This window comes from Elgaria multicarinata, chromosome 8 (genome assembly GCF_023053635.1).
Source record: "Elgaria multicarinata webbii isolate HBS135686 ecotype San Diego chromosome 8, rElgMul1.1.pri, whole genome shotgun sequence".
NCBI classification, from domain to species: Eukaryota; Metazoa; Chordata; class Lepidosauria; order Squamata; family Anguidae; genus Elgaria; species Elgaria multicarinata.
The window spans coordinates 108,119,360-108,138,494 of NC_086178.1; the positions used below are offsets into that span (position 1 = coordinate 108,119,360).

At 43.7% G+C, this 19,135-nt stretch overlaps 1 protein-coding gene across 1 annotated transcript in view; it reads right to left on the bottom strand.

Moving 5' to 3' along the window:
- ZMIZ1 (zinc finger MIZ-type containing 1) overlaps positions 1-16,912 on the bottom strand; it is a 476,022-nt gene extending 459,110 nt beyond the window's left edge. The window contains exon 1 of the mRNA XM_063133162.1: positions 16,882-16,912. The gene's annotated coding sequence lies outside the window, so the exon portion shown is untranslated. The remainder of the gene's footprint in view (positions 1-16,881) is intronic.
- Positions 16,913-19,135: the final 2,223 nt, after the last annotated feature.

Here is a 19,135-nt window from a genome sequence, read left to right on the forward strand (position 1 = left end):
TGGCGGATAGGTCTGTCAGTGGCCATTAGCCATGAGAATTAAATGCAACTTCTGTGTTCAGGAGCAGCGTTGGAATGAAGAGCGATTGCTAGGGGACAAACAGCAGGAAAAGGCTGTTGCCTTTCTGCCCTGCTTGTAGGTTCCCAGGAAGCAGCTGGGCGCAGTTTTATTTATTTTTATTTACAGTATTTATATACCACTCCCCACTGAAAATTTCAGAGCAGCGTACAAGATAAAATTAAATAAAAACAGAATAAAACACTTTAAAATAGATTTTAAAAGAAGCAAAAGGTACAGTGAACCGAGGCTGGTCATTAAGGAAAGGCTTTCTGGAATAATGTTTTCAGGAGGAGCTGAAAGGAATACAAAGTTGACGCCTGCCTGATCTCCAGAGGCAGGGAATTCCACAGGAGGGGGGCCACCACGCTGAAGGCTCTTCCCCTGGTGGATTCCAATCGGAGGATGGATCTATGTGGAACCACCAGGAGCAGACCCTCGGATGACCTCAGTGACCGGGCAGGTTGGTAGGGGAGAAGGCACTCTCTATGGTATCCTGGTCCCAAGTTGCTTAGGGCTTTGTACACAAGTGCAACCGAGCTGGGCACTGCAATCCTTATTATGCTTTTTCTTTTGCTAACCTGATTGTTTTTTGAGAGAACCTTTTCCTTATTTTGAAGCTCAAGCTTATTTTTACTGGATAACTGGTGGGTTTGGAAATATACTGTTGAACTAGGTGGGCCTTTGGTCTGATCCAGAGAAGTAATTAGAAGGGTGGCTGAAAGTGTATAAAGTTTCCTGGGCAATTACCTTATGGCTCAATTCAAACTTCATGCCAAGTCATGGTTTGTGCTAAGTGCAGCTTAGAACCCAAGCCATGAATCAAGCTGTCAAAATGTGCAGGTAAACATGATTCAGAACTACTTGCTTGCTTTCATTTCCCACCAGCTCAGCAGTCCAGTTTCAAGGTGCCATAGAGTCTAGAAAAACAGCAGTGGTTGTAACTATGGTTTGTCAGTTCAGACAACACATTAAACCATAGTTAATACAAACCATTATTTCCAATTCTGGTTTGTCATTCAAGTATCATTCCAAATTTTTAAAATCGCAGTTCTGAACGTCTGAATCGAGCCATTGCAATTATTAGTAAAGTTTGAAATTGCTTCCTAGATTTAAGCAAGCGCTTCAGCCAGGCTTCCACATTTTCGCTCACCATGGCAAGTGCACTGCTGCCATACTGTGCAAGTGTGACAAACCCCGCACCTTCTCCATCTTGGAAATGAAGCAATGGCAGGATCATTGTGGTAGTTGTGCAGTAATCCCCACCCCATCCTTAATTCCAAGAGTGGGAAGGAGGCTGGGGGAAGAGAAGAGAGTTGGCCAAACAGTCCTGGACACCTCAGCTGTGCAGGGCCAGCGCCACGCTCAACATCTAAGGTCCTCCTCCGGGTGCCTGCTCCGAGGGAAGCTCAAAGGACGGCAACAAGGGAGAGGGCCTTCTCTGGGGTGGCTCCCCAATTGGGGAACAATCTCCCCAATGAGGCCTGCCTGGAGTCAACACGGTTATCTTTTCGGCACCAGGTAAAGACTTTTCTTTGCTCCCAGGCATTTTACAGCATACACTGTTAACTGTCTTTGGCCTGGCTGAGAGTTTAAAAATTGTTTTAAATGCTAGCTGGGTGGGTTTTTTTGTTTGTTTTTTTGGTTTTTTTTTTTTACAATTTTATGGTTTTAAATTTTGTAAATTGATTTTTAATGTTCAGTCTTTTAATCTTTGAAAACCACCCAGAGAGCTTTGGCTATGGGGCAGGATATAAATGCAATAAATAAATAAATCCAGCAAACCCCCACCTCCTTTTCCTGCAGGAAAGAGTAGCAGGCAGCTTACTTCACAGCTGCATGCCCAGAATTCATCCACTGTACGTTAGCCAAACCAGGGAGCTGCCAGCTCCCTTTCCTCCTCTGGACAAGTAAGGGCGAGTTGGTGGAGCACAGGAAGAGCAGGGAAGGTGCAAAGTGCCTGGCGACCACCATTTTTCACTTGGCTACCAAACCTAACCAAAAAATGTGGACTCCTGGCTTTAGCAATAAGGAGTGGGCAGTATACTGTGAGGAGGGGGATAGAATGTATACATTAGAACTCCGAGGGAGTAAAGGGGATAGTACGCACAGCAACCCCTACCCCACATCTTTCAGTTAACACACACTCAAACACACACACACACACACACCCTACTAGATTTATGTGCAACATACTACAAATCTCCAAATAACAAATATAAATAATAGGTTGCAATGTTTTTCAAAGTTCTTGAGCACAGGCCCCACTTCTAAACTTGTGCCCTCCTCCAACCGAACATCGATAATACATTAGAGGTGAGCGCATAGAATTTGCACGTGTGGTTGCATACAGCCTTGTGCACGCAGCCGCATGCAATAATCTTCTGACAGGGGTCCCAGTCCAACAGAGATCTCAGAAGTGGAATAGCACTGGGCATGTCTTTCGCCATCCTAAGACGCCATCATCAGAACAAAGCAGCATCTCTTCCTGAACACCCTTTGGGATGATGGGGCAGTAGAGATGGAATCACCACACTCAAGTCCAATGTGCATCAGTGAAGACCCTCCATCTAGGGCCGGTGCCAGACTATTTTGTGCCCTAGGCAGGTGAGCGGCTTCCAGCCGGGCACGCCGTTCCAAAGCCGCCGCCTGCCCCACCAACCCCAGCGTCCTGGCTTCGAAGCCAGCGCCCAGCCGGAAGCTGCTCCTGGCGGCTTCTGGGCACGCCATTCAGTGCCCCCCTTACTTTGGTGCTTTAGGCCACCGCCTGAGCTGCCTCTATGGCAGTGCTGTCCCTGCCTCTATCTTCACCGGCACTAAGATCCTATCATTCTCTAGAAATTCTGTATTGAGGAATTGGGGAGTGGATGAGTGGGAGAGAGAAGCAGCATTTCCTTTTGAAAAGAATCAACAAAGATGCAGTTCTATGAGTTCTCCTTCTATCAGAGAGCTTTGGCTATTGGGTGTTATTTATTTATTTCATTTAATTTCATTTCTATCAGCCCAATAGCCGAAGCTCTCTGGGCAGTTCACAAAAATTAGAAGCACAAAGTACAACATAAAATATAAAAGATGGAAGCTTAAAACCACACTATAAAATTATAACCAGAATAAAACCAAGCAGCAATGTAGAGATTTAAATACAGATTTATAATACAGATTTTAAATAGCAGAGCTAAAAGAATAGGATGGTAAAATGCTAAAATACTAGGAAAATAAAAAGCTCTTCACCTGGCACTGGAAAGAATACCATGTAGTTGCCAGGTGAACCTCTCTATGGAGCTCATTCCACAGCAGAAAAGGCCCTCTTCCTTGTAACCAACAGCCTCGCTTCTACAGAGAAGGACCCCTGAAGTTCGCCTTAGGATCCAGGCAGGTACGAATGGGAGGAGGCAATTTTTCAGATAACCCGGTCTTTTTTGGGGCTTTGAATGTTAATACTATCGCTTTGAATCAGGCCCAGGCATCGACTGGCAGCCAGTACATCTGGAAAAGTACTGACGTAATGTGGACTCCTTGGCTATTCACCGTTAACAATCTTGCTGCCCTGTTTTCGACCAGCTGAAGTTTCCGGACCATTTTCAAAGACAGTATTGCAGGAATCCAGACGAGAGATTATCGGAGCATGGACAACTGTAGCTAGGCTATCGCTGTCTATATATGAGGATGTGGTTGGTATATCAGCCTAGGGTTGATAAAAGGTGCTCCATTTGTGCCTCGTGGCAGTTCTGGGTCCAAGAGCACACCCAAACTATGAACCTGATCCTTTTTTTGGGGGGGGGGATGCAACCCCCTCGAGAACAGGTTGAACATCAGCTGGCCATGTAGACAAACCATGCACTAACAGTACCTCCATCCTGTCTGGATTGAGTCTCAATTTAGAATTGCAGTAAATAAATACATAAATATATATTTAAAAAGAACACAAACCAAAACCTCAATAAAACCCTTAGCATCACATCACTCTTACCCAAGTTAAGTATATAATGACTTATTCTTATCAGCAAGGAACATTAGTCCTAACATTCACAACCAGCTAGTCATCTTTAAACATTTCTGAAATCAAGTACCTGCTTCTGACCAAAAGCAAGCAGTACTCAGCTTACAGCTATTAACAGCGTGGTAACATTATATTTGTCATGCATAAATTATAGTGCAGTTTCAAGGTAAAACAAGCTCCTCTAATTTGATTGCATTTATTCCATCTTTACGTACACACTAAACATTTCCTAAAATTATCACAAGATAAAGATGTCTGCCAACATCCACCGCTCTCTGAATTTCAAAAATAAACAAATATACATTCACTATTTATTCATATGTTGCAGTACTATCACACCAAACCAATGTCACGTTGTCAGTCCTGGCTCCCATGTAGCGAGTGTAAAAGAAGGCAGAAAGAGCAGGTCTGAGTTACTTACCAAGGGCCAAACCTGACCTTTCTGAGGCATTCTGTACGACAGGTACAAAGAGGCGCTGGCATAGTCGGTCTCCTTGTACTCCCCTCCTTCACCCAGAGCTGAGTATTGGTGCATAAACTCAATCCCCCACTTCAGTCACCAGTTCAAGACCAGCGGGCCTAACTTTTAAAATTATAGTACAACTTTTCACACAGTCCCACCAACAGGAACCAGAAGGTTTGAGCATATAAGACCAATTCTGGCCTGTCTGCATTGGGTGCCTATATGTTTCCGAGCCCAATCCAAGGTGCTGGTTTTGACCTATAAAGCCTTACATGGCTTGGGACCACAATACCTGACGGAATGCCTCTCCCAACATGAACCTACCCGCTCACTGCGCTCCATATCTAAGGTCCTCCTCCAAGTGCCTACTCCGAGGGAAGCTTGGAGGATGGCAACAAGGGAGAGGGCCTTTTCAGTGGTGGCCCCGCAATTATGGAATTATCTCCCCGACGAGACTCGCCTGGCACCAACATTGTTATCTTTTCAGCGCCAGGTTAAGACCTTTCTCGTCTCCCAGGCATGTAACAGCATTTAACAACATATGCTGAGTTTGTTTGTTTTTAACGGACCCCAGAATAGCTGTTTCTTATAAGGATGCTGTGTTTTATGCTTTTTATGTTTTTTTAACTTTGTATATTTGTTTTACTGTTTACTGTTTTTAACTTTTGTAAACCACCCAGAGAGCTTCGGCTATGGGGTGGTATATAAATGCAACAAGTAAATAAATAAATCTCACACATTACAACCACTGATATGGATTTGTATTGTGCTTGGGATGGGGTCATCGGTATTTAAAATGAAATTGTGATTTTTAAAAGCCTATTTTTAATAAATAAATAAATAAAAAGTAGACATACAGAAATTTAACAGCCTCCCAGTTTCCATTTCCTTGGGTGCACACTTGACCATCCTGTAATCTATACTGTATTATGCTTATGCCGGTGGACTCTCCAACACTACTTGGTCGGGCTGGTGTGATTGCTCAGAAAGTTCAGATGCTCAAGGAACAAAAAGCAGTTTGCAATCCAGATTCTGCGCGGGAAGGGAAGTTTGTCAGTTTAGTAAAACCATGCTAAGGTCTCGGAATAGATCCTGGGAGATAGAAAAGCTAAGGGACAGGGAGTTCAGCGCCAAAGAGGCTGAATGAAGAATACAGAATAGGCAGTGGGCCATGAAAGAGGAACCTGGAGGAAGGAAATGTGGGAAACGGACATTCAGGAAGTAGTAAGAGGAGAAAGGGAACTGAAGAAAGAATGAACTCAGAGCAAGGGTACTGGAGGAAAAATACACTCACAGCTTTTAAGATGAAGAGGGTTATACGCTGTGGGAGGAGGGAAGAGAGCAAGCTAAACAAATAGTGACAAATAGATTGTGGCCTGAATTTTTTAAAAACCGGGAACATAAGTAAACAACGAGTGGTGGAGACATGGAGCTCAAGAAAGGATGAGCCTGGGAGAACTTAAGACTATTGCAAAACAGCACACTGGGCCTAGGGAAAGGAGGGGCCTGCCTATTAGTGACGAGGAGGCAGTAGGCAGACAAGGCAAAGAGCCAAAGGGATTCTGCCAGTTACCAGTTCTACCGTCAGGGCAGCATTGTGACCTGGTAATCTTAACGAGGCAAAGAGGCCGAAGAACTTCAAATATTTACTTCAACTAATTGGACAATTCTTTCACTGCAATATGCATATTCGTGTTCCCTCCCCCCAGTTGTGGTTAGTGTGCATTGGAGAATGTGTAGAAACACCAGCAATCAGGTTTATTTATTTATTTATTGCATTTCTATACCGCCCAATAGCCGAAACTCTCTCGGCCGTTATACAAAGGAGTGGAAAACGTGCACAAACTGACAACAGGAATAGGAATTGCTGCATAGTGCCCAGTCAACATACATCATTTCGAAGCACTATTCAGGAATGCGCAGAGGTAAATGGCCACTGAGTAGCAATTTATGTACTAATTTTTTGGGGGTGGGTGGGGAATATGCATTTTGCCCAAGCAATATGAAGGATACACTTATTATCTAGGAAATGTACAAAACAGCTCTGATCAGTGCACATTCTCCACCATGTACTAGATATTATCCATGTTGACTGTGCAATGAGAGAAATAAATTGCTGATACGTCAGTTTGGGAACATTATCTATGTATTCATGCAAATATGCATGGGAACCCATTTGTTAACATTCACCAGGCAACTCCCATTAACCTCAACATATAATAAGTATCATACATATTAAAATCTCCTTATATATACTAACCAAATCTATAAGGAAGCTTTGGGATTGACTACAGATTATGACCTAGTTCAGAAGTAACAGGAAACCAAGGTTTCCTACTGTCAAGGAGCTGCAGGGAGCCTTGGTATGAAAGCTCCCCCTCCTCCTCATGGCATGAAAGCGAAGGAGGTCGGAAACATCTCCTTCCTATTTTAAATGATCCATTCTACTGACTTTGGAACTCTAGAAGTTGAAGTTTGGTTTCAGATCCTGGCTTGTTCTAACTATTGTTTAAACAAACTACAACTTACCGGATTCAAACTTGATGGAAGTTCAGATAATTCCCTGGGTTTGGACAGAACAGGAATCCATGCTTTCCCATGACTTCTGAACCAGGCCTCTGTATTGGTAGCTTAAGCTGTATTTTGCTACAATTGTGCGCTCCCGCCCTTCAGATGGCTTGTTTCCAAACAATAACTTGTTTGTAGCTATTCATTAAAAGTAGTTTGACACTAAAATGTCAGTCTAGGCTCTGCTGTGAGTGCCTAACCTTAGTTTGATTAGTGGATGCCATGGAAAGACAAGACTTAGACCCTTCCCAATTCAAAATAAGGGAACCACCTGACAGATTGCTTGCAATTCCCACAAGGCACCTAGGCTGGCTGAAGCGAGTGCTACCCAAATGCTTTCCTACTCCAGCAAAGCAAGCTTGAAGCAAACACTAACGTCTCTGACCTTGTAATAGATACCAAGCGGGGAGAAACTGAACGCTGCCCCTGAACGGGAGATAAAATACCAGTGCCAAGAAGACAGCAAATCACAGAATAGGCGGTGTGTGGTTTCAGCCAGGCAGGCTATAAAGGACTGCAGAAAGGGGTCCTAGTATTAGAACATCTGTTTTATAAATCAGCTCTCCACCACCCTCTGACCTGAACGTTTAGCAGGAGGAAAATCAAACTCCTCATGCCATGTCAGCCATGAGAAGACTTGAACCAGAATTCTCCTTCACAGAGAGCTGCTGCACCTCCATAGCTTTGGCCTGCCCCATTCTGCTATTTATACTTCCCCTTCCTGTAGGCAGACTTTGGCCAGGTCAATACACGCAGCAGAAGAGAGGAAGCAGAAGCCTAAGGTGGTAGACTGAGGGATGGGGGGAGGGGAGGAGAGGGTGCCATCTCTATTTAAAAACAAGCAAACAAACACCAATAACCACTCCCAGCAAGCTAACAATAACAACAAACCTAACCTAACATGGCAGGGAGGCCAAGGTAAGGTGGCTTCCATTCCAACAACAACGTCTCACACAGCCTTGTACACATCCATGAACCCCCAGTCTCTGCTGCCTCCTTCTCCCAAACTCTGTAGGCAGGACCTAGAAATTCACAATGGCACGAACAAACAAGCGTGTGGCATCTTCAACCATTCTCCTGTTCAATATCTATAGCTCTTCCCAAAGTCTCGGTACCTGCATGGGAAGAAGACAGGGCAAGGCACCCTGAACTGTTAGGGGCCCCCTTAATCCTCCCTCCCTCACAGGCCCTGAATGCTCTTGGGCTCATATGGACAAGCTGTTTCAATAGCATCACTAGCAGGAGAACAAGTTTATCCATTTTCAATCAAACCAAAACGAAAGGCAGCTTCTGCAGAACATGCTACGTGAGGAAGAAGTTGTCACGTCAGTTCCTGCGCTACATATTTAATTTCCACTTCCCCAGCAAATAGACCAATGTCGGGGCAAAGTTGATAATGTGACATGAAACAAATGCATGGAGAATAATCTGTTTTAAAAAGCTGAGACATATGCAGAGACACCTACACTTTTATTTTAGGCGTTATCAGAAGAGGCTGTGCACTGGGTTTCTTCTATGGGGGATAGGGTCTTCTCCACTGTTTGGAGAGAAGCCATTTCAGAGGTGACCCCTGCAACTCTAACATTTCCCCCCCACACACACCAGGGAAATCCATCAGGACCGCCCCCTATATCGTTTTAGACCATTTGTAACAACACGGTTTTGTTCACTCTGGTCTTTGGCCCATACGTGCTTTTATTAAACTGTGCTATTTAGGTATAATATTTACTGATTTTATATTTGTTTTCAGATCTCTGACTGGTTATTCGTTTTATCTGTACACGTTTGAGAAGATAATGTAAAAAGAAGACTTATAAAGTTTTAAAATAAAGAGGTGAACCATGTTCAATACTGCTCTTGGGATTATTCAGAAAAATGTTGCTTTTCTTCTATATTGTAAATATAGGGGGGTTGGGATCAGGGTTTTTACTGGCCTACATTTCAGAATTCACCCCTCACCCACGTGCCTAAAGCTATTTTTACAATCAGGAAGTATTTCTTAACATACAATATAAATCTACTACCATTTCAACCCCACTGCTTTTTCTCCTTCCCTTGGAGACAGTAGTAAACAAAACTGCAGAACGCACAGTGGCCTGGTCAGCTTCTTCAAGTCCCTCCCGAAGTAACTATTATAAAAACAAACAGATTTTCAAGGCATCCTAGAATTCTCTCTGCATTCTTGACTACTCAGTAGAAAAATTATTCATGTAACCAGGCGAATTAGCAGCAGTTTACAAACATGCTAGCATGTAGTCATGCCAACCCCATGACCAGATGGTCATGTCACATGCATGCATTGCCATGGCTATGCCATTTTTTGACATGCCACTGGAAGCCACCCTAGGCGGAGGTTAGCAGTGCCATGCCAAAAGCTGAACCAGGCGAAATTCAATGGCAGTTGGTGCACACGCTGACGAACACTGTAGATGCCACAGGCTGGACCAGTCATGTGAACACGACACAAGTGTCACAACATGGTGGCTCAATTAGCAACAAGCTTTGTATAACCACTGCCAGCTCCATTTTAGTCATACTGAAAAAGTGACTAGATGCAAAAGAAAATAAGATTCCTGTACCTTTAACAACCAAGTAAAACACAATGTCTTGAGGTACGTTTCTTTTCATCCCCACACAACAAACTGCGCCTGCCATTCCCTTTTCTTTTTCATCCCGCCATTCCTCTGACACACTAATCACAGCATATATGGTACAGCCCCATTTAATCCTTACAATGATCGTATGAGGTACATCAGGGCGGACAATAGAAACTGACCCAAAATAAGGGTCATGTCTGAGACAGGAATTTGAATGCAGGTCTGACATACAACTGTTAAAAGGTACAAGACACCTGGTGCTGTCCTTTGCATCTCGTCACTCTAATGGATCTTTTCTTGTACTCATAGCCAGAGCTGAGACCAAATCCCCTCTAAAAAAAAATCCATAGTGAAATTCACTTCTACAGAGTCCCCCCGATTAAATTATCTTGACAGTCTCACTGAAAATGATTTTCTACGGATTTCATAATTGACAGTTGATATTCGCAGAGGGTACAGTGGTGGCCAAAATTGTGGACACTTTTTGAAATTTTCATGTTTTGCAACTTTGCACGCTTATAGAAAATGTTCTGTTTCACGAAATTCAAATGTTTATATATCATCTGAAAGACCTGATTCATGTAATACAACAATCCTGTTTCTTTTCCTGGGAGTCCAATCAACTCTTTTCTTTGGTGCCATTGCTCTTTATGATGTACGTACGTAAGCTTTTAATTTGCGAAATACTTCAAATATTCACACCATCTCCAATTGCGCTTCAGTTACAGAACAAACAGCAAAACTGACTTTTCCCAACTTGAAACACGATGTATCGCAGCTACTGCCCTGTGATTGGTCCCCAGAACAAGGACTGTGATTGGCCAGTATCGTTTGCAATTCCAATCCACTTCTTCACTCAATCACACCTGTGTTTGTTTTTAGACTAAAGCAAGCATAACTCTTTTTGTACTGCAAATATTTGCATTCTGGTTTTGTATTGAATTCAGCATTAAATTCTCTTTCAATTGATATATAAACATTTGAATTTTGTGAAACAGAACATTTTCTATAAGCATGCAAAGTTGCAAAACATGAAAATTTCAAAAAGCGTCCACAATTTCGGCCACCACTATATAGGCACTTTCTCTTGGCCTAAATCTTCATACCAAGAAACCACTTCCTGGTGTTCCCCAACCCATAGATTCCTGCCTTTCAATCCTATGCTGAAAGAAAAGACCATCAAATTAGCCCAGGTACCTAGCCTTTGTGCTCACCCGTTTTATAGTGGTACATATATGTTAGGAAGTTTTAAAAAACAAAATAGAATATACTTATATTTATTAAATATATAACCTGCAACTCTAAAGAATTCCCAGGGCAGCAAACAATACAGATACTGTACAATATAACTTTCTTCTGTTGGACCTTAACAGATGGGAACATTTTTAAGCCTGTCCACAAATTCTAATCAACTAAACTGTTGCAAAATTTTACTTCTTTATCTTAACAAACTGTTAAAAACAAAACAGAGTGCTTGCAAAGAGGTCTCATTTGATGTAGCAGTACAGCTCTTGCAAAGAATACCCGACTTTTCTTAACAGCAAGTTCCAGCACCTTTTCTGATGCAGTGATCTCTGCTTCCTAAAAACTAGAATCAGTCTAGCACACTCCTCTGATCATGCACTTGCTTCAACCTTGCTCTCCTGGTTAAATTAAGCCACAGTTCCTTGATGCACCTGAAATAGGGAACTGTGCTTTAATGTCAGTTTACCAATCAGAATCAAACTGAGGTTTGAGATTTTGCTTAGTAAACAGATATTAAACCACAGTTCCTGGTTTCAGATGTAATAAATAACTATGGTTTAACAAACACAAGTTGTTGCAGACAGGAGAAGGGGAGCAGGAAGTGCATGGGCCCTGATGCTCATTCACAGCTTAATTAACTTCAGCTCATTAAAGCAATGAACGTTACGTTCAAACCAGCCATAAGGTTTAGAACAGCCTTCCCCAACCCGGTGCCCTCTAGATGTTTTCAGCTACAAGTCCCAGCATTCCTAACCATTGGCCATGCTGGCTGAGGCTGATGGGAGCTGAAGTCCAAAACATCTGGAAGGCACCAGGTTGAGGAAGGCTGGTTTAGGAGACCCAATGAAGTAACTCACACAGAGCAGGGTTTGAGATGAAACTGGAGGAAAACAGACTACTATAACAAGGATCCACAAACTGAGGCCATAAGTCTCACCCTTTAAAAAAGGCTCCTTGTCTATCCAAACTGGAAGCTGAGTAAGTTCTAAAGAGGAAGTGACATATGTGGCAACAGACCTAGGATGTGCTAGTCCACCGCCTCTCTCTCCCTCTAGGAAAACAAGCTACTGGCCAAGGCACTAAGAGACAGATGAGATTAAGAAGTGAAACTAATAGGTGATATAAAACAGGTGAGGTGATTCCAGCCTGCTCCCCTACCTACTGCTATTCCCAATGAGAAGACTTTTCAAAGCTAGCAAAGAATAGAGACCCAAATTGTAGGGAAAACAATCCCAAAACACGTGTTTGCAACTTATGAAACCCACATCAACTATCAGAGGCCAAAAGTCTACTGGCTTAAAAAAACTCTGAAATTTCTAAAGAATTTAGTACAGTTTAGTACAATTTGAGCCAAATAAAGAAAGTCTAATCAGGTATATACACAAATTGTCATCCCGATATTGTACTGAAAGAGTCAAAGGAAAAGTACACGTTTTCTCCCTTGTTTGCATAAAGGAAAAGTTATTCCCTATAATTTGGACTGCATGCCCAAACTGCACGAGACCTTATACACTTGTTCAACCATAGTTCCAATAATGCTTCCCCTGCACATATTTTGAGTAGGCGGGTTGGGTGCAGGTAGGGTTGCAAAAATTTTTGAAAGCTGTGGAAGAGATACTAAATTGAGAGGAAATAACCCATAGGAAAAGTTCTGCGTGGAAACATGTATCAGTATTTTACTCCTTAAAAATTCCCTACCAACCTCTCTTGGAAAAAAGATGACCCACAAACACTTATAACGTGCTTTTCGTCCAAATAGAGTATGCCTCATTTTGGCTTACACTGCATGACCTTAAGTATTTATTTTTACTCAGACGCTTACTTACTCTGAAGTAAGTGTGTTCAGTTTGATTTTACACAGCAGCAATCTCAACATACTTTATAGCATGTGCATCAACAAGCTCTTTTTGAAGCAAACTATTTTCCTGGATGCTTATTGGCTGCATAGCTAAGTAATACTATTAATGATTTCTGTTTTAATTTCAAGTGTTAGGAACCACAAAAACGGTAACAGCATGAAATAGTCTCATACGTTTCCTCAATAAGTATGATATTGAACTCAGTTGCTCGTCTACAATTTACAATGAAAGCAAAAGCTTCCCTTTGATTCCAAATCCATTTTAAAAAAGTAGTTTAAAAAAAGTAGATCTCCAAACCTGGGAACTAAAGCCTTGGATTCTATTGAGTTTTGGTGTTACTTTCTGGAATGAGAAGAGGGCAGCAGGATGAGGAAGAAGGTTGAGAAAATCCAAGTCAATTTCTATTTCTGAAATTACAAAATGATCTACTTCATAGTTCAGTCAATGAAAAACAGCTCCCTGATGACAGACTAGTGGCTGGAGATTGTGTGCAAAACTTTTGAAAACAATCTTTGAAAGATGGAATACTCCAAACTGCAACCCTTACACCTATTATATCACACTCAACCAAATGCATGCAACCAGGCTGAAAGTCACACGTGCTCTGTTGCAAAATCTTGCTTTCAATGTGCCTTTTGTCTGATGGCTGGTGTTTCAACATCCTCTACTTGAACAGAAAAAGGTCAGCCCTAGTCTTCTGGCATTCATAAACCTGAATCAGGCCCTGCCAAAGAAAGATTGATGCTGGAGTAAATTTGCCTTGATCAAAAGAAGGGGGGGAGGAGAGATAGAGAGACAGAAGTTGGAGGCAGAAACCAAGTCTGCAAGATGAATCTCAATTCACTTGTAAAGGGAAACAGACATTCATGCTTAGAAGCATGCAGTTTAGCTAGACCCTCCTTCCCAAGCTTTTTCCTCGTGATATTGCATTTGCAGTTTATGTCAGAAAAGTCTGCTACAGAAGCCTTGCAAATAAGTTCACAACAGTTAATAGTCCACTTTGTTTTTCTTTTTTGCACAAACCCACCTGACATATACATACTCATGATAATTACTTGTAGCTTAAAAGAAGATCCAGCATGGCTAAGGAGCTTTCCTGCCAAGTCACAACTGCCTTTAAAAATAAATAAATAAATAACAACACAAATAAGGAGAAACTTTTCTCCTGTGGAAGCTGAATTTACCAACTCACCTGTCTAAACATCCATGGGTTAGTAATTTGTGGCCTAAAAAGAAAGAGGATCAACTTTTGCTAAATTTCCCTGTCAGGTTGCCAGGAGCCATTTCTTACTCACCAAAGGCTATTTACAAGCCTGTGTTATAGTGTATATGGTTACTGGAGAAGTAATGCAGTCTATAAGCCAAGTCCTCGTTTTTGTTTTATTTGTTATATTTATAGCTTTAGACTCAAGACAGATCACAGCATTTCCTTTATCTTATACATCCTTAAAATCACTGTGTGAGAAAAGTTATCTTGTTACAAATGGACGAACAGAGGCTGAGAGACAGTAGCGTAATCCAGGAAGACCACAGCTGAGCTTCTACTTGAACCTTGGTCCAACTCTGACCCTTTCATACACTAGTACCAAGCTGGGCCACCATTATCCCTATAATCCTCCCTTGTACTACCCCTTTCCCCGGTTATCTAAAAGGTAATCATTACATCTTTGTGGAGGCAACTCCATCATTAACCTTTCCAATTTCTAAGGCCATACTCCATATTGCAGTTTCAAGATGAGCTCAGAGTTGCTTAAAAAAAAAAAAAATCCTTACAAAAACTCTGGCAGCCAGGAGCTCCACTCAACCAGAACTCAGAGTGAGAGCTTTGAACAGGCTTTTGCCCTTTCAAATTTTATAAGCCCATTGCTTTGCCGAGGCTCACAGTTGTATTCACGGATTCTAAATAGCTATTTCATATTTGAAAGAAAGCCCAGATAGGTAGCACCCTAAGACTGCAACCAGGCATTCATCTTCCCCCAGTCCTATTCCTGCTCTCTTACTGTCTCTTGGAAACCTTTGAGAGGGCATTTGTTCAAGCTGCCAAGTTAAATCCTCCACTCTCATGTCAATGCATGGCAGGAGGGTGGGGAGGGTGGAGAGAGAAGAGATCACTCAGAACACCCAGCATCACTTAGGCCTGGGAAGTAAAGGCACACTATTCTTTTGGCCTTAGAGAATCATTAAGCCCTTTGCAGATCAGTAACCAAAGCTCAAAAATATATGCAGTGTAAAAAACAAAACAACACACCAACAACCCAGGCAGACTATGTTGATGACAGGGGGGCTGAGGCTTTAAAAACTGGCTACTGTCTCAGCCCCCTCTGTGACTACAGGTTTACAAGATTCCCCAGCTGCAAAGGCTGAAGAACCAAGCAAAAACATCCTATTGTGTGAGGCAGTTCTATCTCCATCCCCTCCTTCCAGCTTCTTATCCAGTTATTTCATGAGATTTGTAATTACAGAGGCAGAAAAAGGCAACAGGCATTTCAGAAGTTCTCCCTCTCTCTCTCTCTCTCACACACACACACACACACACAAAAAGGCAAAGGAAAAAGAAACGAAAAGTTAGCCAAGAAATTAAAAACCTTCACACGTGTGCACAACACACACACACACACACACACACACACACACACACACCCCTCTCCAAAAGTTTGCGGGGCAGGAAAAGAAACCCCACGATGGAACTTCTTTTAGAGTCCAGATACATGTCAGCCCAGGAGACTTTCGCTAAAAGATCACGGCAAGAAATCAAAGGCTAAATTCAGATGGCTCCTATTTTTAATGTTTACATTCCTGAAGTGCCTTTTAACTGCCATTTTGCTCTTTTAATTTGTTGGGGTGGGGGGTGGGGTTTGGGGGTTAAATTGCAGCCAGCTAGCCTAAGCTAGTCTCCCGTGAACACGATTCTCTCCCGCCGGCCCCCACCCCCCATTTCACAATAGCAAGAAAGCCAGGAGCTAGACTCTTCCCCCCCCCTTCATTCCCCCCCCCCACCGTACTGGCTTCCTGGACAGATGTACGGGGGGTGGGGTGGAGGGGGGTGAGAGAGACAGACACAGAGAGGGGGAAAAACCCTTCCCCGCGTTCCCCTCCTGCCCTGCAAGAAAGGCCCCAAGTCCCAACTGGCTTTCAGAATCCAGACACAAGGAATTTACACTCGGCCAGGTTTCCCAACGCCCGGAAAACAAGCTCAGCGACCCCCCCCACCTCCTTCCATCTCCTTTGCTTCCCCCCCCCCACCTCTCCTCCCCAAGGCAAACCCTCCTCCTGATCGATCGATTAGATCCTTGTCGGGAGAATCTTAAAGGAATCGCCTTTTATAAACCAGTTAGCAAAAGTAAAAGCCGGCCAGGAAGGGAAAGGGGGGGGGAGAGAGAGAGAGAGAGAGAGACAGAGAGAGAAAGAGAGAAGGAAAACACTCTCTCTCACACACAAATAACGTAAACCCCAACCAAAAGCAATCCGGATTATTTTTAAACCTTTGTTTTTATCATACAAGATCACTTCTCTCTCTCCCCCCACCCCAAACCGGAATCAAGCGTGCCTAAATGGCAACATTGTTTCGGCTCTTCAAACTTCAAGGCACACAAAGACACCTTTTGCTGATTAAAAAAATGTGCAGGTTTCCTTTCTTTTGCACGCATTCCCACCCCACCCCCGAACAAGCCCCCCCCCCGCTTTATTTTTATTTATTTTTTTAAGCGATCCCTAGTAAAGGTCTGGGGGCTTGGTTAAAACCCCTCTCCTCCCCTTGCAAGAGCGAAAAGGCAAAATATTAGTCTAGTAAGCTAAATTAAGTACACCCCCCTTTCCGCAGGATCTCCCGGTTTTATCTCCTCTGCTTCGTGAACCCCCACATCGCCAAACACAGAAACACAAGCTGCCCCTTTAAGAAGTCTTCACACTGTTTTCCTGGATTTCTCTCTCTCTTCCCCCCCCCTTTCCCTAATCTCCAAACATAAAACATATATCTATATACATAGATTTCGACTGTGTATTTTCTTATCTTGCTTTACTTCCATTGTTTCTACCCCCTGGTCAGAGCCCCGAAAACAAGGAGATGTGAATGAACTGAAAGACGAAACTTACCTACAGATTAAAGGGGGGTGGGTGAATTATCAAGGCTTGCAAGCAGGGAAAATTCACAAGGAAGGAAGCAGGCAATGCAAGATACTCCCTCTTTCCAGTAGATTTGCAGGTCTTGTTCAGGTGGCTTTTAAATTTTAGGTCTTTTTCTTTTTGTGTTAAAAAAAAATCTCGTTTCTTGCCAAAAAAAAAAAAAAAATAACCAAAAAAAAAAATCTCTCACAGACAGTGAAAAGGAGCTCGGTGTTAGTGGGAGAATAAGTGAATCAACTAGCAGAGAGCCGAGCAAGTTGAAGTGTCAAATTACATTGGCTATTTTATTACCAAAGGGCCCTGCTTCTGGCTGTTGGCAAAATCTGTCCCAGATTCCTATCTGAAAGGGAGCTGTCTCTCCTATAAGGATGCTTCCCTCTGTGAGTGTGTGTGTGTGTGTGTCTGTCTTTATTTCCCTTCCACCCCACCTTCTGACCACCTAAAGTTAAAATCTTTTAAGAGCCAAGTTGAACAACGCAAATAATTGTCTTTCAATATTTTCACCCCCCCTCCCCTGCCCTCATCAAAGGGAAGAACTTCCTGTCTAGAGAACCGAAGTGGAGCGCAAATCATTGCCCGATTGTTTATAAAAATTAACCGCGGGAGTGGAAGGGACGGGGACACACACACACACCCGTCATTACAGGACACACACAAACACACACACAAACACTCACTCGCTCCTGTGCAAAAACGATGCACTTTTAAAGTGGGCGATTGCTTCTCAGTTGACACGGTTATTGAAGGTTATTGTTTTGCTATGAATGGAGACTTGGATCTGATTAGGACATTGAAAACATCGTGCGTTTCTGTACGTTTCTTCCACATTTTTTTGTTTGTTTTGGTTTTGTGATTATTTTTAATTGCTAGAAAACTAGTAGCGCTAATGATCATGAACACATACACACACACACACCACGGCGTGCAGCCAAATTCTGCTTACTCTGATCCTTGGACGATCCTGCTTTAACTCGGATCGTTGTGCAATCTGATCCTGTTTACTCGGAGGTGAATTTCTCTCCCACCACCCTTTGAGGTTTAATGGGACTTACTCACAGGTAAGCCGTGCAGCCACTAACCCTATGCACATTTTAACTGCGAACGGACCCCATTGAACACAGCGGAGTCAACACCAATAAAATCGGGGGGGGGGGGCTGTTGATCTTGAAACGGGGGAGGGGGCATTTAAAGCAAAGAGCGTGCTGGAAGGAAAGCTGTGATCCTTTCCCCCCCCCCCTCAATAGGTAGAGCCCAAGAATGTAAGAGCGATTGTCAGACCCGCTGGGCCCCCAGCAGAGAGAGATGGAAAGGAGGAGGCGACGGTGCCCCCAAACCTGTACGACGCCTGAAGCTTCCCTAAAGAAGGGCGGGCCAAAAAAGGAAAGGGGGAAAAAATAGAGGGGAGGGGATACCAGGAGGAAGGGCTGCCTGTGTTTTTAAGAGCCGAGCTCTGGTGGGGATTGGGGGGGGGGGGCTGGTTCTCCATGTTAATTGAAAAGGAGTGGGTTTTTTTTAAGGCCTCACCATCTCCCGCCACCCACCCCACTCTCGAGACGCCCTCGCTGAAACCGAAAAGGGGTCTCTCTCTCTCACTGGAGACCGGAGGGAGGGGCGCTTCCAACCTCCCTCCTTTTCTTTGCCTTTCAATTAGCTGCCCCAGCCGCCTCCGCCTCCTCCGCCGCGCTGGCGATGCCACGGGGGGGGGGGAGAGAGAGAGAGATGCACACCGGCTCCTCTGTTCTATTTTTCTTCCCTCCCCCGCATTTTAAAATTATTTTTGGCGCGAGTCCTTTGGCAAGAGCGTGGCAGCAGCTGCGCAGCCCGAACCTGCCCGCACGTCTTACTCGGAAGCAAAGCCGCGTTTGACGACGGCTCCCGAGGAGGCGTGCCGGATCCGGGGCTGGCTGTGCAGGCTGAGACCAGCACAATGCCACCGGGCTCGTCCTGCAAAGCTAGCGCGATTCGGATCCAGGGAAGCGGGCGCAACGGCTAGGACTTAATGGGCTGAAAACAAGGGGATCCCATTGCTTTAGGGATAATTTTTCATATATTGAAAAAAAATTGGTCCTTGTCTTGTAAAAGCGCCAGCGTATTCCCCCCCCCCCATCCCTCCGCCCCCCCCCCGGCCACATATTTCCGGGGCAATCAATATTTTACGACGCGCTGTTAAGGAGTCTAATACATTCAACACGCGTCGGTTCCAACGGGGCTTGTTAGATTATGC